Raw genomic sequence first — 23,881 nt, 5'->3', positions numbered from 1 at the left:
GGTGTGAGAGAGAAACAAAAGGAAAGGGGTGGGGGGGAAAAGGAGTGGAAAAATTACAAGAAGAAAATGAAATAGGGGCCGAGGTTATGATCTGAAATTGTTGAACTCGATATTGAGTCCGGAAGGCTGCAGAGTGCCTAATCGGAAGATGAGGTGCTGTTCCTCGAGTTTACATTGAGCTTCCGTGGAACAATACAAGAGGCCAAGGACGGTGAGGTCCGAGTGGGAATGGAGCGGTGAATTAAAATGACAGGCGACTGGAAGCTCGGGGTCACCCTTACCTCCAAAGTGATCCCACCACCAAACGTATCTTCCCCTCCCCTCCCCTTTCAGCATTCCGCAGGGACCGCTCCCTCCAAGACACCCTAGTCCACTCCTCTATCACTCCAAACAGCCCTTCCCCTTCGCCTGGCACCTTCCCGTGCAAGCGGAGGAGATGTAACACCTGCCCCTATACCTCCCCCCTTCCCACTGTCCAGGGCCCCAAACACCCCTTCCAGGTGCAACAGCGATTTACTTGTACTTCTTGCAATCTAGTATACTGTATTCGCTGCTCACAATGCGGTCTCCTCTACATTGGGGAGACCAAATGCAGATTGGGTGACTGCTTTGCGGAACACCTCCGTTCAGTCCGTAAGGGTGACCCCGAGCTTCCGGTCGCCTGTCATTTTAATTCACCGCTCCATTCCCACTCGGACCTCACCGTCCTTGGCCTCTTGTATTGTTCCACGGAAGCTCAACGTAAACTCGAGGAACAGCACCTCATCTTCCGATTAGGCACTCTGCAGCCTTCCGGACTCAATATCGAGTTCAACAATTTCAGATCATAACCTCGGCCCCTATTTCATTTTTTCTTGTAATTTTTCCACTCCTTTCCCCCCCCCCGCCTTTCCTTTTGTTTCTCTCTCACACCTGCAGCTATCTCTTGCCCTGCCAGTACACTTTACACCTAATCTCAGCCTATTACCATCTCGTCTAGCTTCTAATACCTTTTATTGTCTCTTTTTTTACTTCTTTTGTTTCTTTTATTCTTTTGTCCGATCGCAGCCCTGCATCCGATCTATCTTTTCTTTCCAGTTTTGAAGAAGGGTTCTGTTGTGTATGTCCCTTTAAGGGAATAATTGGTCTCAGACAGCAGTACCGGCAGTGACCACCCCTGTATAAAAGGTCCTAGCAGGCTTCTGTAGTTTCAGTTTCCAGGTTGTCTCCATTCAGTAAAGACTTGTTATAATCAACTCCTGCAGTCCGTGTCTCAATTATACACGGACATAATACTGGCGACGAGTAAGAAACGAACTTACCTGCAACTCGGCAGCACCTCAGACGACGTTATTGAAGGTCGAAGCCAGAAGAAAGAAAAAAAAAGAATCCAAAGAAACTCGAGAAACGGGCGTCGACCGTGGGCAACAGCCCTCCAAATCATCGGATTGAAAAGTTGCAGGAGAGACTGTCGAGAGCCAGGCTTGGTTCTCCAGTCTGTGGTTTCCCAGCTAATCGGGCTGGTAGCAGGTAGTGCACTGATCCTTCCTGGGCTGTGGCGGGCTAGAGCTCGATCAGGTGGCTCTGCAATGGGGCCGGGCAGCGAGTCGGGAAGCAAAGAGAGAGAGAAAGGGTGGAGCACACAGGGCGCGGCCGGTGCTTCGAAGCCGGGCAGTGTTCGGACCTAAGAAGAGGGAGGGAAGTGTCCCAGAGGGTCCGCTCCACGATGGGAACGGTTCTTCAATTAACAGAGCAAATATTGAAGCGCGATAGAAAAATAAAAATACCGCGGAGAGCGGCGTTGGCAGCAGCGATCGGGGAGGCACGAAGACCATAGGGCGTCGCCATTACAGGATAGTAAAATAAATATAATCGCCAGCAACAGCGTTGGCAGCAGCGGCAACGGCGGGAAAGCACGGGAGGCGCCATCTTAACTCGGCAGGGAAGAAGGAAAAGCGCGGGAGGCGGCATTTTGATCCACCGGGGACGAAGAAAAAGCGCGGGAGGCGCCATCTTAGATTTTCAAGATGACAAAGACTGGTGATATCACTGCCTTCGATAATGCAATAGAAGACTGGACCACGTATGTGGAAAGAGTCGAGGTATATTGCGAGGCAAACGAAATAGCCGATGAGAAAAAGGCATCGGTATTGCTAAATTTAATGGGCGCAAGAACGTACGGCCTATTGCGGGACCTGATTACTCCAGCCAAACCGAAGGCGAAGAGTTTTAACGAAATTGTTGCTATCCTACAGGAACACCTAAATCCTACACCGCTGCTGATAGCAGAAAGATTTAAATTCCACAGGAGAAATCAGCATAAAAATGAGAGCAATGCTGATTACCTTACAGAACTACGCAAGCTATCAAAGCACTGCCAGTTCAGAGCAGGACTGGCAGATACCTTACAGGACAAATTTGTCTGTGGACTCCTGAGTGAAGGAACCCAGAAGAGGTTACTCACAGAGAAAGAGCTGATGCTAGATAAGGCTTTCAGCGTGGCAGTATCGTACGAAGCAGCAGCAAGGGGAGCTGCGGAAATACAACAAAAGCCACAGGAATACGGCACCCACGAAATGACACGGGGATTTGCAAAATGTTATCGCTGCGGCAGAACAAACCATGACCAGAAGGACTGCTGGTCCAAGGACAAAATATGCAGGCAATGCGGAAAGATGGGACACATTGCACGAGTTTGCAGGTCTGGGAAGAAGACCAACGGCAACAAAAAGGCTACTAAGGAACCGTACAGGAAAGTACAAAAGATGACGGACAGTAGTTCCGAAGACCAGATGAGCGATAGTGAATCCGGGAACAAGAGACTAAGCTGACTCAAACTTCACAACGTAATCGCAAAAGAGGATCACCGAACCATTTGGGTCACCCTCACGATAGCAGGGTCCCAAGTCAAAATGGAATTGGATACAGGATCAGCGCTAACCGTCATGAATCGACGAGACTACGAGCGGCTATTCTCACACATACCCTTGAGAGAGACATCCATTGTCTTGAGGACGTATACAGGGCAAAAAGTATACCCCAGAGGAAAAATAAGGGTGCCTGTCGAATACAACGGCAAGAAAATACGAAAATTGTATCTCTACATTCTGCAAGATGGTGGACCACCGTTATTGGGACGTGAATGGATCAGAAGGATAAGTTTAGACTGGCACTCTATTCAGGCACTGACGGTGGCTGGTAAAAAGGATGACGACGTCACTCCTGGACGATTGTCAACAATCTTAGCTGACACCAAAGAGGTATTTCAACAAGAACTGGGCACTCTTAAATTCGTAACCGCCTTGATAAAAATAGAGGAGAATGCAATTCCCAGGTTTTTCAAAGCAAGACCGGTGCCATATGCAATTCGCCCAGCTGTCGAGGCAGAGCTGGAGAATCTGCAGAATGCAGGCGTGTTATCTAAGGTAGACTGGAGCGAGTGGGCGACACCCATCGTTCCTGTCATGAAGAAAACGTTAAACAATAAGTCTGAGGAGCCAAGGAAGGTTCACATCTGTGGGGTCTTCAAGGTGACGGTGAACCCAGTCCTTCACACAGTACAATATCCTCTTCCAAGGATAGAAGATATCTTCGCCTCACTATCTGGAGGGAAGCGTTTTACAAAAATTGACCTAGCACAAGCATATTTGCAGATGGAGGTTGAAGAATCCTCTAGGAAGTATCTCACGATAAACACTCACAAACGTCTTTACCAGTATAATCGACTGGTATTCGGAGTAGCATCAGCTCCGGCGATATGGCAAAGAGTGATGGAACAAGTCCTGCAAGGGATTCCGGGAACTGAGTGTTACTTGGACGACATCCTAGTGACAGGTGAAGATGACAGTGAACACATTGCCAACCTAGAGCAGGTGCTCACTAGACTACGTGAACATGGGCTACGAGCCAATCACCCCAAGTGCGAGTTTTTTAAGAAACAGATATCGTATTGTGGCCACGTGATTGATGAAGAGGGGTTGCATAAGTCCCCTGACAAAATTGAAGCGGCAGTTAAAGCTCCAGCGCCTGAAAATGTGTTGCAACTGAGGTCATTCCTTGGATTGGTGAATTACTACCATAAGTTTTTGCCAAATTTGTCCACAATTCTGCATCCACTGAACGCCCTACTACGAACGGGAGTAGCATGGAAATGGAGCGATGAATGTAAGCGGGCCTTTCAGAAGAGTAAGGACCTAATCACTTCAAGAGAAATATTGGCTCACTACAACCCATCACTACCGATAAGACTGGCGTGTGATGCGTCTCCCTGTGGCATTGGGGTGGTACTGTCACATAAATTCCTTGATGGTTCAGAGAGGCTGATAGCTTTTGCGTCACGCTTGTTAACTTCAGCCGAGCGTAACTACGCCCAGATTGACAGAGAGGCCCTCAGCCTGGTGTGGGGGGTGAAGAAGTTCAATCACTACCTGCACGGTCAGAAATTTACTCTACTGACTGATCATCAACCTCTCGTCTCCATTTTCAACCCTCAGAAGGGCGTACCGATAATGATAGCACAACGGCTACAGAGCTGGTCCCTTTTCCTAGGGGCACACCAATATGACATCGAGTACAAAGGAACTAAACAGCATGGGAATGCTGATGGATTGTCGTGCCTACCGTTGCCGACGGTGGAAGAAGAACTGGCAGTGGATCCAGTGGAGTTATTCCACTCGACTATAGTCGAATGTCTCCCTGTGACGAATGCAAACATAGAAAAGGAAACACGAAATGACCCGACACTCTCCTGGGTCTATGATTTAACAGTGAAGGGATGGCCAGCACATGGCGAACCACTGCTGCCAGCATTCTCGCCGAGAAGAGAACAGCTGTCAGTGTGCAGAGGAACGTTGATGTGTGGATCCAGAGTAGTAATTCTACCCAAATTGAAGGATAGAGTGCTCAATGAGCTTCATGAGGGTCATCTGGGAGGGGTAAAAATGAAGAACTTAGCCAGAGCGTTTGTGTGGTGGCCGGGAATCGATAGAGAAATCGAAGAGATGACCAAGAGCTGTACAGGATGCCAGAAGGTCCAAAACGCCCCACCAAAAGCCCCTCTATATCCATGGGAGTGGCCCTCATCTCCATGGCAAAGGGTGCACATTGATTTTGCTGGTCCCTTTATGGACTCGATGTTTTTAATTGCCGTGGATGCACATTCAAAGTGGCCAGAGGTAATAAAAATGTCCTCAACCACCACAGAAAAAACTATCACAGTCTTACGAACCATATTCGCCAGGAATGGGCTGCCTGAACAGATTTGCTCTGACAATGGACCACAGTTTGTGTCTGAAGAGTTCCGGAGGTTCTTAAAGAACAATGGTGTTAAGCATTACACATCCGCCCCATATCATCCAGCCACTAATGGATTGGCCGAGAGGTTTGTTCAAACATTCAAGAAGGCTATCAAGGCAATGTGTAATGAAGATATACCCCTGCAACACAAGGTGGATAACTTCTTGTTTGCCTACCGGAATGCGACACATGCGGTTACCAACCAAACTCCAGCCATGATGTTCTTCAATCGAAGACTACGATGCCGCTTGGATTTGGTTAAGCCAAATGTCAGAAGAGATGTGGAGAACAGGCAGTTTCAGAATATGAATGAAAGGCTGACCAGGTGTTTTAAGATAGGTCAACCAGTTTTGGCCCGGGACTACTGCACAGAGAAATGGCAGCCAGGAACGATCTGTACACGGCAAGGACCTCTAATGTATACCGTGGACGTTGGAGAGAGCATTGTAAGACGCCATGCTGACCAGATTCTAGAGTCACTGGAAAACATCAACTCCACACCACGATCTGATACACCTGGCAATGAAACCGAAGTACCAATTGCATCTACCGCAGAATCGGTGATATTGGAAGCAGACGAACCAAACAACGACATTGATCCCGACTCAACCTTGCCAGAAGAACCTGATACCCCAAAGAGGCGTTATCCAGACAGAATCAGGAAGCCTCCTCAAAGACTGAACTTATAATTGCTTAACTTCAACCAATGTATCTAGCAACCGTAGTTGTAATTGTAATTAGTTATTATTTAGTTGTTAAATGAATGTTATGTACTGTTTATCTAAAAGGGGAGGAATTGTTGTGTATGTCCCTTTAAGGGAATAACTGGTCTCAGACTGCAGTACCGGTGTGGTGTATGTACCTTTAAGAGCCCCCTGTGTACTGTAATGCTGGTAATGGCCACTCGGGCTATATAAGCCTGTATATTGTCTTGTATCTGTTAGTTCACCTCCAGACTTTGTCCAGTAAACACCTGTAAACCAATTCTGGCATTCCGTGTCTTCATTAAACACACGGATACAACAGTGGCGACGAATTGGAAACGGACTTACCTGCAATTCAGCAGCACCTCAAGCAGATCGATTCCTCAGATGAAGGAAGAAGAAAAAAAAAACCTGTGGTTTCACCAGCTAGCCGGGCTGGTGGCAGGTACTGCAGTAATCCTTCCTGGGCGGCGGGCTGGGGCTCGATCGGCTGGCTCTACAGCGGGGCCAAGCAGTGAAGGTGCAGGCAAACAAAGACGAGGGGTGGAGCACTCGGGAGACGGCCAGCTCTGCAAAGCAGGTCGGCGTTCGGACCACGCAGAGGGCGGGGAAAGTCCCAGAGAGTCCGGCGGGAACAAGTCTCCGACTATTAAAAATATTTGTATCAATAAAAACCGCGGAGAACAGCGTTGTCAGCAGCAACAGCGGCGGGAAAGCGCGGGAGGCGACATTTTTTTTAAGCAAGGAAGAAAGGGAAGCGCGGGAGGCGCCATTTTTTTTTCAGGATGCCTAAGACCGGCAATATTACAGTTTTCGATAATGATGTAGAGGATTGGACCACATATGTGGAAAGAGTGGAGGTATATTGCACAGCAAATGAAATAGAGGATGATAAAAAGGCATCGATACTCCTAAATCTAATGGGCGCAAAGACATATGGGCTATTACGAAACTTAATCACTCCAGCCAAACCGATGGACAAGAATTTTAAGGAAATTGTTGATACCCGACAGGAGCACTTAAACCCAACACCGCTGCTGATAGCGGAACGGTTCAAATTCTTCAGCAGGAATCAGCACAAGAATGAAAGTAACGCTGATTACCTCACCGAATTAAGGAAGCTATCAAAGCACTGTCAATTCGGAGCAGGACTGGCAGATTCTCTTCGAGACAAATTCGTCTGCGGTCTCCTAAGTGAAGGAACACAGAAAAGGCTACTTTCTAAGAAAGATTTAACATTGGACAAGGCTTTCAGTATGGCTGTATCATACGAAGCAGCAGCAAGAGGAGCTGCAGAGATACAGCAAAAGCCACAGGATTTCGGCACCCATGAAATGACACAGGGTTTCGAGAGATGTTATTGCTGCGGCAGATCCACCCATGACCAAAGGCACTGCTGGTTCAAGGACAAAGCATGCAGGCAATGCGGAAAGATGGGACACGTTGCACGTGTATGCCGATCTGGAAACAAAAAATTCACTGACAAAAAAAAAATCAATAAAGAAAAGTACAAAAAGGTACAAATGATGACGGACAGTAGCTCCGAAGACCAGAAGATAGCGGCTCTGGAAACAAGGGACTAAGCTGTCTCAAATTACATAATGTAATTGCCAAAGAAGATTACCAGACCATTTGGGTTACCCTCACGATAGCAGGGTCCCCAGTTAAAATGGAGCTAGATACAGGATCAGCTCTGACCGTCATAAGTCGACAGGATTACAAGCGGCTATTTCTGCATATACCCTTGAAAGACACATCCATTATCTTAAAAACATATACGGGGCAGAAAGTATACCCCAGAGGGAAAATAAGGGTGCCTGTTGTATACAACGGCAAGGAAATACAGAAGTTGTATTTATACGTTCTGCAAAATGGTGGTCCACCGCTGTTGGGACGTGAATGGATCAGAAAGATACGTTTAGACTGGCACTCCATTCAGGCACTGACGGTGACCAGTAAGAAAAAAAATGATGATGACGTCATACCTGAATGATTGAAAGACAGCAGCACGGTGGCATAGTGGTTAGCACTGTTGCCTCACAGCGCCAGGGACCCGGGTTCAAATACGGCCTCGGGTGACCGTCTGTGTGGAGTTTGCACATTCTCCCCGTGTTTGCGTGGGTTTCCTCCCACAGTTCAAAGATGTGCGGTTAGGTTGATTGGCTATGATAAATTGACCCTTAGTGTTAGGGGGATTAAATACGTGGGGATAGGGTGGGACATGTGTTGGTGTAGGGGTTACAGGGATCGGGTGGGATATGTGTCGGTGCAGGCTCGATGGGCCGAAATGGCCTCTATCTGCACTGTGGGGTTTCTGTGATTCTGTGATCTTGGCCAACGCCAAAGAAGTGTTCCAACAGGAACTAGGAATCTTGAAAGGCGTCACCGCCTCAATAAAGGTGGAAGATGCGGCAATTCCCAAGTTTTTTAAGGCAAGGCCGGTGCCATACGCAATTCGTCCAGCGGTCGAGGCAGAGCTAGAGAATTTGGAAAAGACAGGCGTGTTATCCAAGATAGATTGGAGCGAGTGGGCAACACCCATCGTCCCGGTCAAGAAGAAAACTTTGGATAATGATAAACCTGAAGAACAGAGAAAAATTCGCATCTGTGGGGACTTCAAGGTGACTGTAAACCCGGTCCTTCACACAGTACAGTATCCTCCTCCGAGGATAGAAGATATTTTCGCCTCACTATCCGGAGGGAAACATTTCACAAAACTTGACTTAGCACAGGCATATCTACAGATGGAGTATGAGGAGACCTCTAAAAGGTATCTCACAATAAACACACACAAAGGCCTGTACCAGTACAATCGACTGGTTTTCGGAGTAGCATCAGCTCCAGCTATCTGGCAAGAGCTATGGAACAAGTCCTGCAAGGGATTCCTAGGACTCAATGCTACCTAGACAACATCCTTGTAACAGGAGAAAGCGACAACGAGCACCTTGCCAATTTGGAGCAGGTGCTCACTAGGCTGAAAGAACAGGGCCTACGAGCAAACCGCCCCAAGTGTGAATTTTTCCAGAAACAAATATCATATTGTGGCCACATAATTAACAAAGAAGGGTTGCATAAGTCCCCTGAAAAAATTGAAGCGGTCATAAAAGCCCCAGCACCTGAAAATGTCTCACAATTAAGGTCGTTCCTGGGATTGATAAATTACTATCATAAATTTTTACCGAACTTGTCAACTGTTCTGCACCCTCTTAATGAACTGCTACAAACGGGAGTAATTTGGAAATGGAGCGAGGACTGTAAACGTGCCTTCCATAAATGTAAAGGCTTGATCACGTCCAAGGAAGTTTTGGCTCATTACAACCCATCACTGCCAATCACACTGGCGTGCGATGCATCCCCTTACGGCATAGGGGCGGTATTATCGCATAGATTCCCTGATGGCTCGGAGCGACCGATAGCTTTTGCTTCACGCTCATTGAACTCAGCTGAGCGTAACTATGCCCAGATCGACAGGGAAGCACTCAGCCTGGTATGGGGAGTGAAGAAATTCAACCATTACCTACACGGACAAAAATTTACCTTATTGACTGACCATCAACCCCTCGTCTCCATATTCAACCCTAAAAAGGGCGTTCCCATTATGACAGCACAAAGGCTACAGAGGTGGTCCCTTTTCCTAGGGGCACACCGATATGACATAGAATACAAAGGATCAAAACAGCATGGAAATGCTGACGGTTTATCGCACCTACCGTTGCCAACGGTAGAAGAGGCACCTACAGTGGACCCAGTGGAGATGTTCCACTCAACCATAGTGGAATGTCTACCAGTAACAAATTCTACCATTGAAAATGAAACGAGAAATGACCCGACTCTCTCTCGAGTCTACGATTTAACGGTGAAGGGATGGCCAGCACATGGCGAACCAGTGTTGCCAGCATTCTCGCAAAGAAGAGAACAGCTCTCAGTGTGCCGAGGAACCTTGATGTGTGGATCCAGAGTGGTGATTCCACCCAAACTCCAGGATAAAGTGCTAAAGGAGCTTCACGAGGGGCATCTGGGTGGAGTGAAAATGAAGAACCTAGCCAGAGCGTTTGTGTGGTGGCCAGGTATCGATGGAGACATCGAAGAAATGACCAAGAGCTGTCTAGGATGCCAGAAGGTCCAAAATGCCCCACCACAAGCCCCTCTACATCCATGGGAGTGGCCCTCATCTCCATGGCAAAGGGTACACATCGACTTTGCTGGTCCATTTATGGACTCAATGTTCTTAATCGCGGTTGATGCACACTCCAAGTGGCCGGAGGTAATAAAGATGTCCTCCACCACCACGGAAAAAACCATCACAGTATTTGTAAAGTCTGTGGGTTGTGCAGTTAATAAATACACAGACTTCAGAAGTAACAACAAACAGGTCTTTACTATTCGAAGGTCCGGGCGAATCTGCCCCAGCAATCATGCCACAACACTTATATACTGGTGTGGTCACTATCGGTATTACAGTATACAGAAGCCAAACAAATAGTGCCACCCGAAAGTAGTCCTCTTAAAGGTGAACGGTTACATTCAATAGTTCCCTTAAAGGTAGACGGGTACATACACTACAATCCTCCCTTTTTAGATTATTACTTACTAAGTCCATAGTGAACATACATTCTAACATATATACAGGTTTATGTAAGACAGTTCATAGATTCAGTCTTTCCGGGGGTTTCCGGATTCTGTCAGGATAACGCCGCAGTGGTGTCGTCATTTCAGGCGGGCTAGGAGGTGCTTCTGGCAAGGTCGATTCGGCTTGAAAAGCCGTGTCAGGTTCAGCTGACTCCAGTATCACTAAATCGGAAGTAGGTGTTCTGGGTGCCTCAGTTTCAACATTACCCGGATAAGGTGGTGAAGTCGGTGGCCCATTTGTGGCGGACCCTATGATTTGGTCAACATGGCGCCTTATTATATTGTCTCCAATGTCCACGGTGTACATCAATGGCCCCAGCCTCTTCCCAATAGTTCCAGGCTGCCATTTCTCAGTACGGTAGCCCCGGGCCAAAACTCGTTGACCGATCTGGAAAGATCTAGTGACCCTGTCGTTCATGCCCTGGAATTGCCGGTTCTCTACGTCTCTTCTGACGTTTGGTTTTAGTAAATCCAGCCGGCATCTTAGGCGTCTATTACAGAACATCATTGCGGGAGTTTGATTTGTGACCGCATGTGTCGCATTTCGGTATGCCAACAAAAAGCTATCCACCTTATGTTGCAGACTTATATTTTCATTACTCATGGCCTTTACGGCCTTCTTGAAGGTCTGGACAAACCTTTCAGCCAATCCATTGGAGGCGGGATGGTATGGGGCTGACGTGTAATGTTTAACCCCATTGCTCTTTAAGAATTTCTTGAATTCTTCGGACACAAATTGTGGTCCATTATCAGAACAGATCTGTTCCGGCAGGCCATTCCGAGCAAACATAGTCCTTAACACTGCGATGGTTTTTTCCGTCGTGGTGGTGGTCATCTTAATTACTTCCGGCCACTTGGAGTGGGCATCCACCGCTATTAGAAACATCGAGTCCATAAATGGACCAGCAAAGTCGATGTGTACTCTTTGCCAAGGCGATGAGGGCCACTCCCATGGATGCAGAGGAGCCTGGGGTGGCGCGTTCTGAACCCTCTGACATCCTAGGCAGTTCTTCGTGATCTCCTCTATGTCTCTATCAATGCCTGGCCACCACACAAACGCTCTTGCTAGATTTTTCATCTTTACTCCCCCCAGATGTCCCTCGTGCAGCTCCTTTAGCAGCTTCTTTTGGAGTTTGGGTGGAATCACCACTCTAGATCCAGACATCAGGGTTCCTCAACACACTGACAGTTGTTCTTTCCTCTGTGCAAATGCTTGCAGTGTTGGGTCGCTCTGTGCTGGCCATCCCTCCACCGTTACATCATAGACTCGTGAAAGAGTCGGGTCATTCCTTGTCTCATTCTCAATCATTGAGTTTGTTATCAGTAGACACTCCACTATGGATGAGTGGAACAACTCTACTGGGTCCACTATACTCGCTTCTTCTACCATCGGCAATGGCAAGCGTGACAACCCATCAGCATTTCCATGCTGTTTAGACCTTTTGTACTCAATTTCGTATTGGTGTGCCCCAAGTAACACGGACCACCTTTGTAACCTTTGTGCTGTCATGGTGGAAACGGCCTTATTTGGGTTGAATATGGACACCAACGGCTGGTGGTCTGTCAGCAATGTGAACTTTTTACATTGTAGGTAATGGTTGAATTTCTTCACGCCCCACACAAGACTGAGGGCCTCCCTATCTATTTGGGCGTAATTTCGCTCCGCGGGTGTCAATGATCGGGACGCGAAAGCCACTGGCCTTTCCGAGCCATTTGGTAGCCTGTGCGAGAGTGCTGCCCCAATTCCGTACGGGGAAGCATCGCAAGCTAGACGAAGGGGTAATGCTGGGTTGAAATGAGCCAACACTTCTTCAGAGGTAATCAACTCCTTGCTTCTGCGAAAAGCCTTTTTGCATTCTTCACTCCACTTCCATGGTGTTTCTTTCCGCAACAGGTCATTCAGCGGATGCAGTGCCGTGGATAAATTTGGCAGAAACTTGTAATAGTAATTAATCAACCCCAAGAATGATCTTAACTGTGATACGTTTCCTGGAGCGGGGGCCTTCACAACCGCTTCTATCTTTTCGGGTGACTTATGCAGTCCCTCTCGGTCAATGACATGACCGCAGTATGAGATCCGTTTTTGGAAGAACTCACACTTCTTGCGATTAACCCGAAGGCCATACTCCTTCAACCTGGTGAGTACCAGTTTCAAATTCGTGAGGTGTTCTTCCTCATCTTTTCCCGTGATTAAAATGTCATCTAAGTAGCACTGCGTGCTTGGAATTCCTTGTAACACCTGTTCCATGGCCCTCTGCCAAATTGCTGGCGCCGAAGCTACCCCAAAGACCAGTCTATTGTAGCGATACAAGCCTCTGTGAGTGTTGATGGTGAGGTACTGGCGTGACTCTTCCTCGACCTCCATCTGTAGATATGCTTGAGCCAGATCTACTTTCGTGAAATGTTTCCCTCCAGCCAACGAAGCAAAGATATCTTCAATCCACGGAAGCGGGTATTGTACCGTGTGAAGCACCGGATTCACAGTAATCTTGAAATCTCCGCAGATACGGACCTTCCCCGGTCCCCCTGGCTTATTACTCGGTGAGGACTTCATGACGGGAACAATGGGCGTGGCCCACTCACTCCAGTCCACTTTTGACAGAACCCCTGATCGTTCAAGTTCTTCCAGTTCTGCCTCCACAGCTGGCCGTATTGCGTAAGGTACTGATCTGGCCTTAAAAAACTTTGGGCTTGCATTTTCTGCAATCTTAACCTTTGCTTTAATACCTCGCAGTGTTCCCAGTCCCTGCTGGAATACCTCCTTAGCTTCGTCCAATATTCTGGACAACCGTTCAGGTTTGACATCCTCTTTTTCGGAATCCACCGTCATGGTGTTTAGTGACTGCCAGTCCAATTTTATTTTTCGGATCCACTCCCGTCCCAGAAGTGGTGGTCCTCCCTCAGGCAATACATACAGGTCCAACCGGTGATGATCTTTATCCTTGTATCTCACCTTGACTTCTATCATTCCGATGGGGAATACTTTGTGCCCCGTGTATGTCTGTAGTACTAGTTCCGTATCCCGTAGCGGAATATGCTTGAAAAATTTCTTATAGTCATGCTTATTCATGACTGTCAACGCCGATCCGGTGTCCACTTCCATTTTTACTTGGACCTTTGCAATCTGTAGCGTTATCCAGATAGTTTGTCGGTCAGCTTCATTGCTCACGTTGTGAATTCTCAGACTGTCCAGTCCTTTGCATTTGGAGTGTGAGACCGACTTCTGTTCCCTCAGACTCTTCTTAGTCACCTCTTGTACCTTTCCGTACCATTTTTGTGGTGACTTCTTATTGTTGTACGTTGCTCCTGACCGGCATACCTTAGCTATGTGCCCGATCTTGCCACATTTCCTGCATTCTTGGTTTTTACCCCAGCATTGATTCTGGTCGTGTGTTGTCTTCCCACAACGGTAGCATTTTGTTGTGCTCGAAGTAATTTGGTCCACCCCTAGTGCCGCCGCCTTTAGCTGCATTTCCGCCGTTCCTTTCGCTGCGGCTTCATGCGATGCAGCTATGAGGACAGCCCTGTCCAGTGTGAGGTCATTTTCTTCCAGTAGTCGCTTCTGCGTTCCTTCTTTGGACAATCCGCATACGAACTTGTCACGCAGTGCCTCTGTCAGATTCCCTCTAAACTGGCAGTATTTCGCTATCCTACGCAGTTCGACCAAGTATTCCGCATTGCTTTCGTCTTTCCTCTGCGTTCTTGCGTAGAATTTGAATCGTTCAGCCAGCATCAACGGTGTGGGGTTCAAGTGATCCTTCAGCACTGCTACAATATCATCGAAAGTCTGATCTGCCGGTTTAGCTGGTGAGAGAAGATTCTTCAACACCCCGAATGTTTTCGCACCCATCATGATAAGTAAGGTTAAAGCTTTTTCCTCCTTAGCTATTTTGTTAGCCTTACAATGTATCTCAATACGTTCTACGTACGTGGCCCAGTCTTCTATCTCCGAATTGAACTCGTTGATGTCCGCCCGCTTAGGCATCTTTCTTTCCTTGGGTACAACACAAGTATTCCTTCAAGTATTCTTATTTATTTGTTTATTTCTAAGATGGCGGTTTTCCCGCGAAAATGGCGGTTTCCCGCTCTTTCCTTCTCGCCCCGCCCACTTTAATCGTCTTCCCCGCCTAATGGCGGCTTCCCGCGTTTCTTCCCTGGTGGAAGGGGGTACGCTTTCCCCACAGCGGACAGGTTCAGCCGCTGGGCTGGCTTCCGCACAGCTCCCCTTACTCGGCTCTGTCTTTTCCTCCCGCCCGCACGGCTCTACCGGCGCTGGGTACACCCCGTTAATGGAGGACAGTTCAGCCGCTGGACTGGTTCTCGCGCAGTCTCTCACCCTGTTTTCGGCTGTGTCTCTCTCCCACTCCCGCACGTTCGGTTTTGCCGGCTCTGAGTACCCTGTTGGTGGAGAACAGCTCAGCCGCTGGACTGGCTCCTCGCAGTCTCTCTCTCCGCACCCGGCTCTCACCCGCACGGTTCCCGTTCGCCTCCCCAGCCCTCTCGCAGACCGGTGTTTCCCTCCCCGGCTGCGGCTGGGTTTCTCTTCCCGCGCCTACTCGCAGGCTCAGCGCTTCGTGGCTGCGGTCGCTGCCCGGATTTTTCCCGCCGATCGCGGTCCGGCTGTCACCCGACGCCGTTGGACCCGACTTTTGGCCGGCACAGCTCCCCCTCGACCGAGGTCAAGTGCTCTGCCCTTATCCTCCGGATACTTCTACACCTTCCCCTACTCACAGTCTCTTCGGCCGCCTTGTTTCTTGCTGGTCGGCTCACTCCGCACCGTGGCAGAAGGGTAGTCAGTGCCTGTTGCTGATACAGCTTTTGTTGTTAGTCTTCCTGCTTTCTGTTGTTGCAGCCTCGTGTTTTCTTTTGGTAGCACGACGAGGGCGGTTGTCTCTCTTCGACGCTCTTCGTTGCTTTTGGTAGTCTTGCCGCAGGGTACGATCGGACTCGTCGCCACTGTAAAGTCTGTGGGTTGTGCAGTTAATAAATACACAGACTTCAGAAGTAACAAACAAACAGGTCTTTACTATTCGAAGGTCCGGGCGAATCTGCCCCAGCAATCATGCCACAACACTTATATACTGGTGTGGTCACTATCGGTATTACAGTATACAGAAGCCAAACAAATAGTGCCACCCGAAAGTAGTCCTCTTAAAGGTGAACGGTTACATTCTATAGTTCCCTTAAAGGTAGACGGGTACATACACTACAGTATTAAGGACCATATTTGCCAGGAATGGGCTGCCTGAACAGATCTGTTCTGATAATGGACCGCAATTTGTGTCCGAAGAATTCAGGAAGTTCTTAAAAAAACAATGGGGTTAAGCACTACACGTCCGCCCCATACCATCCCGCCACCAATGGATTGGCTGAAAGGTTTGTCCAGACCTTCAAGAAGGCCATAAAGGCCATGGGTAATGAAGACATAAAACTTCAGCATAAGGTAGATAACTTCTTGTTTGCATACAGGAATGCAACACATGTGGTTACAAACCAAACTCCCGCCATGATGTTCTTCAATAGAAACCTAAGATGCCGGCTGGATTTGATCAAGCCAAACATCAGAAGGGACGTGGAGAACCGGCAATTTCAAGGCATGAATGAAAGGCCAACTAGAACCTTCCAGATAGGTCAACAAGTTTTGGCCCGGGACTACCGTACCGAGAAATGGCAGCCTGGAACTATTTGCACACGGCTAGGACCGCTGATGTATACCGTGGACATTGGAGAAAGCATAATAAGGCACCATGCTGACCAGATCATAGAGTCATCCGAAAAGGGACAACCTACACCACAACTCTATACGCCTAATGATGAAGTAGAGATACCCATAGTATCTACCTCCGATCCGGTGATACTGGAACAAGATGAACCCGACACTGGCATTCAAGCCGAATCGACCTTGCCAAAAGAACCTACTACATCACCAGAAACTACTACACCACCGAGGCGTTATCCGGACCGAGTCAGGAAGCCTCCAGAGAGACTGACTTATAATTGATTAACTGCAGCAATGTGTAGATTATTGTTCGTGTAACATGTTAATTAATGATTACTTAAAATATTATGTACTAGTTGTCTAAAAGGGGAGGAATTGTGGTGTATGTACCTTTAAGAGCCCCCTGTGTACTGTAATGCCGGTAATGGCCACTCGGGCTATATAAGCCTGTATATTGTCTTGTATCTGTTAGTTCACCTCCAGGCTTTGTCCAGTAAACACCTGTAAACCAACTCCGGCATTCCGTGTCTTCATTAAACACACGGATACAACAACTGGCTGCTCTTTCCCCATAGCCCTGCAAATGTTTCCTTTTCAAGTATATTCCCTTTTGAAAGTTACTAATGAATCTGCTTCCTCCACCCTTTCAGGCAGTGCATTCACGATCGTAACAACTCGCTGCGTAAAATAATATCTCCCCACCTGGTTCTATTGCCAATGATCTCAAATGTGATAGTTGTACTTATCTGCCTCCCTCAGGTTATTAATTAAATTAGAACAAGTCCATGACGGGACTAATTGTACAACTCACCCCCTTGGAGGAGACGGTGCTGGCCATTCTTGGCAGGGGCATGGCTGAGCCCTTGGCCAGTGGCGGGGCTGAAATAATACAAGATGCAGGTATCCTCGTATGTTATCCTCCTTCTGACATGCACCTCTTGCTTTGTCGCCCTCCCCTCACTGCAACTCCACCGTTGTGACTTCCTCATTTCACGCACCCCAGAAATGCAGCCTGCCCAGCCAGTGGGTCAACAAGAAGAGGCAGCCTGCCCAGCCAGTGGGTTAACAAGAGGCAGCCTGCCCAGCCAGTGGGTCAACAAGAAGAGGCAGCCTGCCCAGCCAGTGGGTCAACAAGAAGAGGCAGCCTGCCCAGCCAGTGGGTCAACAAGAAGAGGCAGCCTGCCGAGCCAGTGGGTTAACAAGAGGCAGCCTGCCCAGCCAGTAGGTCAACAAGAAGAGGCACTCTGCCCAGCCAGTGGGTCAACAAGAGGCAGCCTGCCCAGCCAGTGGGTCAACAAGAAGAGGCACTCTGCCCAGCCAGTGGGTCAACAAGAGGCAGCCTGCCCAGCCAGTGGGTCAACAAGAGGCAGCCTGCCCAGCCAGTGGGTCAACAAGAGGCAGCCTGCCCAGCCAGTGGGCCAACAAGAAGAGGCAGCCTGCCCAGCCAGTGGGTCAACAAGAAGAGGCAGCCTGTCCAGCCAGTGGGTCAACAAGAAGAGGCAGCCTGCCCAGCCAGTGGGTCAACAAGAGGCAGCCTGCCCAGCCAGTGGGTCAACAAGAGGCAGCCTGCCCAGCCAGTGGGTTAACAAGAAGAGGCAGCCTGCCCAGCCAGTGGGTTAACAAGAAGAGGCAGCCTGCCCAGCCAGTGGGTCAACAAGAAGAGGCAGCCTGCCCAGCCAGTGGGTTAACAAGAAGAGGCAGCCTGCCCAGCCAGTGGGTCAACAAGAGGCAGCCTGCCCAGCCAGTGGGTCAACAAGAAGAGGCAGCCTGCCCAGCCAGTGGGTCAACAAGAAGAGGCAGCCTGCCGAGCCAGTGGGTTAACAAGAGGCAGCCTGCCCAGCCAGTAGGTCAACAAGAAGAGGCACTCTGCCCAGCCAGTGGGTCAACAAGAGGCAGCCTGCCCAGCCAGTGGGTCAACAAGAAGAGGCACTCTGCCCAGCCAGTGGGTCAACAAGAGGCAGCCTGCCCAGCCAGTGGGTCAACAAGAGGCAGCCTGCCCAGCCAGTGGGTCAACAAGAGGCAGCCTGCCCAGCCAGTGGGCCAACAAGAAGAGGCAGCCTGCCCAGCCAGTGGGTCAACAAGAAGAGGCAGCCTGTCCAGCCAGTGGGTCAACAAGAAGAGGCAGCCTGCCCAGCCAGTGGGTCAACAAGAGGCAGCCTGCCCAGCCAGTGGGTCAACAAGAGGCAGCCTGCCCAGCCAGTGGGTTAACAAGAAGAGGCAGCCTGCCCAGCCAGTGGGTTAACAAGAAGAGGCAGCCTGCCCAGCCAGTGGGTCAACAAGAGGCAGCCTGCCCAGCCAGTGGGTCAACAAGAGGCAGCCTGCCCAGCCAGTGGGTTAACAAGAAGAGGCAGCCTGCCCAGCCAGTGGGACCACAGGCAGATGATTCCATCCTGGATATCCCGGCCACAAAGTGGCTGTCTGGGGTGAATCCTGCTCTTCAGCTTCTTCCTCTTCCCTCTGCAAGCGGATGCTGTAAATGTGAAATGACAGCATAAAATGCTGGACATCTCAGTTGGTCAGGCAGCATGTCGACCTGAGACATGAACTCTGTTTTTCTCTCCACGGATGTTGCGTGACCTGCTGAGTATTCGCAGCATGTTCTGTCTTCTCAAAGGCCTTCATTTAACATCCAAGCGCTTGCAAGCATCCAGCAGCACTCTCTACACATTAAAAAAAACTTTTCACATCTATTGCAGCAAGCCACCACTTCAATAAAATTTTTAAAAAAACAGTCCAAACCCTTAAATTCAAACTTACCTGAATGATGTGTGTGTCCCTTTAAGAGCTGCAGACATCGCCACGGTTACCCTGCTTGCACGCCATTTCTTTCCAGGGCGCTGCCAGTTAGTGGCAGCACAAAGGGGGAGAGCAATATGGCGGCCGCCGTGGGACCCGCCACCAGCTGGCGAAAGAGCAGCGGCGGCCATTTTATCGCCATTTCATGGCGCTACGGAGTGTTGGTAAGGAGATGAATTTCTAACCCGATGAATCCCTAACTACCAATAAGAGAAAACTCACAAGTGTCTTCCTAAATCCTAAAGGGATTTAAGTAAAAGAATGACAATACCAGCCTAGAAGAATTGCTCTGGTTGCTTTGTCTACCAACATTACAAAGGCTTTTGAAAAGAACACATTTATGAATGTGCTACATGAAGTAACCAGAGCAAGCTAGCTGCATGCTACAGGTGATATTTCTATTGGTCCGACTGCGAATGTTGGGATTGAAATTGTGCTCTGTGATATTAATGACACACGTGTTAATGAAGTTTGGAATCTTGCCAACTTAGTTTTTGTTTATTTGTTCTCAGTACATGGGTGATGTTGGAAAGGCCACATTTATTGCCCATCCTTAATTGCTCAGAGAAGGTGGTAGTGGTGAGCCGTCTCCTTCAACTGCTGCAGTGTTTGTGGTGGTGATACTCCCACATTGGGAATTCCATGATATTGGCCCAGTAATTCCGGGCACAACGCGTGAGTACGGATGGGGTACTCACGCGTGTGCCCGGAGGAATTGCCGGTTTTCAGCATGCACAGCGCATGCGCTGAAAACCGGCATTTCCTGTCCTCTGACCCAAGGGGTTAAGAGGCAGAACGCGCGCGACTGCACAGGCAGCGCGTGCGCAGTAAAATTCCTTTTTTTTTTCAGAGTTGCGCGCGTGTAAAGACCTCTGGTCTTTACGCGTGGAAAAACAAGACGTAAGTATTTAGTTTTTCAAGTAAGTGGGCTTTTAGTACAATGTAGAAATTTTTTTCCCGCAGGTTTGTTATTTTTAAAGAATTTACAGGATGGTAAGTTTAGTTTTAGACCCTATTTTAAAAAAAATTATTTTTTCAAAAAATTGATTAATTGTTTAAAACATTTTTTAAAACTTATTTATAGTTAATACAATCAGTGGGATGTTTTTTAAAATTTTATTTAAAGTTAAAGTAGTGTTTTGGCAGCCCATACTTTTCATGAGTTTGACAGCTCTTACTGTCAAACTCATGAATGAGTTTCCCCTCCCCTGATTGGCTGCACAGTGCTCACCTGATCCCAGCCGGCACATCGCACTAACTACGCCGCTGGATCAGGTAAGCACATCGCGCCGACATCGGAACCGGGCCAGTGACAGGAAATGCAAGCAGGCCCGGGCTTCAGATGTCGGCGCGCAGGGTGAGTGCAGATCGGGGGCTTGCACGCGCGGCAAGCCCCCGATCCTAATTTCAGGGCCAATGACCCAGCAACGACAAAGGAACGATGATATATGTCCAAGTCAGAGTGGTGTGTAGCTTGGAAGGGAACGTGGAGATGATGGTGTTCATATGATACAGTTGCTTTTGTCCTTCTCGGTGGCAAAGGTTGCAGGGGAGGGATGCGCTGTTAAAGAAACTTTGGTGAGTTGCTGCAATGCATCCTGTAGATATACTGCAGCCACATTGCATCGGTGATGGAGGTGATGGTTACTCAGTTCTCATATTCTGTAATTCTTCTAGGGTTTATAAACTGCTTCCATCTATATTTTTCATGCCATTCATCATTTTAAATGCCTGGCATTGCCTCCTTTTTAAATTTATCTGAACATCAACAAATGCAATCCCATCAGTCTTTGCTCTTAAATTAGGATTTGTATTCCTGGAATCATCCTTGTCAAACATCTCTAAACCCTGTCCAATGCAGTTAGACTCTTTTAACAGTAATTGCACGCAGCATTCAAATATGGGTTTAACAGTGATTTATACAGGGTTTAGATAACCTGTTTTGACTTGTAATCAAATACGTGCAAGATGTATTTCGAGATCTCATTAGCCACAAAGCTTTGCGTTATCAGCCAAAACTTATTCAAAGTACTATTTTCCATATCAAACAATTATAAGCAGCAGGCAGTCCTCAGTCCATCGTCACTGCCCTCAGAAATAGATTTATATTATTACCATCTGCTTTCTATTGACGACCCAGTTTTCACTCCAGCTAACTAATATGCAGTAACGCTATCCTCTTCAAAAGAGAGGTTTTGTGTTGGGGATGACATGCACTTACCCCGATCTCTGATCATCTGACGTTTTTTTTTCAGTTTAAAGACACACAGCAGAGTTCTTGCGATAGGGTTCACGGTGAGTTGGAGGTTGCGCTGTTGTTGTGGGGGGAGGATAAGGTTTGTGTATTGCCATTGAAGAGATTCAGAAAAAAGTTTCCAAGAGACTTTCCTGGAGATGGTGAAGTAACTTTTTCAGTGGTTGGCTGAACATAAATAAGTGACATTTGCTGCACCCACTGCAGGTAGATAAATAAGTACATTTATTCCCCTCACATACAGCATTTACATAAGTGAAAAAATATCTCTCGTGTGCTGTCAAGAGTGGAGCTTCACCATTACTGGACACCTGTTTAGGTGATGGGTTTCTATAATGAAGGCCAAGAAATATTCAAGAAAGAAATAACTTGCATTTCTAAAGCACCTTCATGATCTCAGAACATCCCAAAGCGCTTTACAGCCAATGAATTACTTCTTGAAGTCTGGTCACTGTTGCAATGTATGAAAAGTGGCAGCCAATTTGCGCACAGCAAGCTCCCACAAACTGCAATGTGACAATGACCGGATTATCTACTTATTTAAGGGATGTTGATTGAGGGATAAATATTGGCCGGGACACCAGGGGAGGCGGGGGGGGGAATTCCCCTGCCCTTCTTTGAAATAGGGCTGTAGGCTCTTTTACACCCACCTGAGAAAGCAGACTTGGTTTAACGTCCCATCCAAAAGACAGTACCTCCGACAGTACAACACTCCGTCAGTACTGCACTGGTTTTAGTTTTTAAGAAAGAGTATACTAATTTGCACCTTTCCGTCTTCACCTCTGTAGCAGTACTTAGTCACCTGGAATTTTTGTGGGACCTTCTCCCAATCTTCCACCGTAACTTTGGTGGAAGATCGGCAGAGACCCCAGGGAAACAAAGTATGTGCCTGTTTAAGCCATCGCTCCAGGCGTTCCACTGATCTTCTGTCATTTAAATGCTGTTTAAAGGGAAACTTAGCTGCTCTCTGGTAAAGCCGTTTCGAGCCTTTGGAGACATTTTTCTTGCAGTAACTTGTGGGTTTTTTTTTAACCTTAATGGATTTGAAAGTGTTTGTAATTGCTACTGTAGGTTTCTGAACTGTTAAAGGGCCTTCAGTAGTTTCTCGATGGGGGCCCTTCTAGGGATCACATTCTGGGAGGAGGAGCAGGAGCTAGCAGAGCCTCAGCTGCAGGAAGAGTAAATAGAAGCAGGCAAGGCTTGGAGCAATCCCTACTCTCTCAACAGAGTTTATGGGCCCAGAACAACAGGTCAAGACCCAGACCTGCAAACCCCTGTGGGTCCCCACTTTCACCATTCACAATATTGTATGCCTGTATGTTTCCACATGGTACTGGGTGCCCAGGAGGTGGGAGCAATAGGTGGGCGATGCCATCCTGCTGGCCCAACCTCCTTTTTACACGCCAGGCTTACGTGGAGGCTGATGGAACTTCCACTTGCCTCTGTCCCTGAACCCCCACCCCCCCCCATCAAAAATTCCCAGGCTATGATCTTCAGAGTGGATACCTGGCAGCACTCAGTCGCATTTCAGGGGAGAAACTGAGTGCTGTAAAGACCAAAAAAGATCAAATTTGGGGGCAAAACAATCTTTGTATCTTTTGACCTGGATTCAAGTCCCAGTTCAAGGTATCTATTGGACGTTATAATTACCAGGGCACCTGTTCATAACCATAACATTCCTACCAATAGTGTTACTATCAGTGGTAAGTAACGCGATTTTATTACCTGGCAAATGTGAGCTACGGTCACGCCTGAAGCTTTCCTCTCTCAGGAGTGCAAGGAGATACAGCATGTGTTATGGAAAGGGTAGACTACTTTACACCGGAGAGAATGGTTAGTCAGGAAGAGTAAATAGAAGGCGGCAAGGCTTGGAGCAATCCTTACTCTCTCAACAGTTGATTCTCTTTTGGCACCAGTATTATTGTCCAGGCTTACACATGAAAAGTGGCCACTTGGGAGAGGCATTGGAGGGTTGCCTGTGGCACCCTATCCCAGTGAGAAGCGATGCCTTCAACAACAACTACAACAACTTGCATTTATATAGCACCTTTCATGTGGTAAAACGTCCCAAGGAACTTCACAAGTGTGTTGTCAAACATAATTTGGCACCGAGCCACATAAGGAGATATTAGGACAGGTGACCAAAAGCTTGGTCAAAGAGGTAGGTTTTAAAGAGCATCTTAAAGGACGAGAGAAAGGTGGAGAGGTTTAGGGAGGGAATTCCAGCACAGAGGGCCTAGGCAGCTGAAGACACGGCTGCCAATGGTGGAGTGCTGTAAATTGGGGATACGCAAGAGGCCAGAATTGGAAGAGCGCAGAGATCTCGGAGGGTTGTAGGTCTGGAGGAGGTTACAGAGATATGGAGGGGCGAGGCCATGCAGGGATTGGAAAACAAGGATGATCATTTTAAAATTGAGACGTCTGCAGAAAACGAAAAGGTAAGGGGAGAACATTGGAAGAAAATCAGAAGAAAAAAAAACAAGCTTTGCTAAAAATATAGACGGT

This window comes from Somniosus microcephalus, chromosome 3, assembly GCF_052327205.1.
Source record: "Somniosus microcephalus isolate GS21.2 chromosome 3, FLI_Smic_1.0, whole genome shotgun sequence".
In the NCBI taxonomy this organism is placed as follows: Eukaryota; Metazoa; Chordata; class Chondrichthyes; order Squaliformes; family Somniosidae; genus Somniosus; species Somniosus microcephalus.
This window is presented reverse-complemented; position numbering follows the sequence as displayed.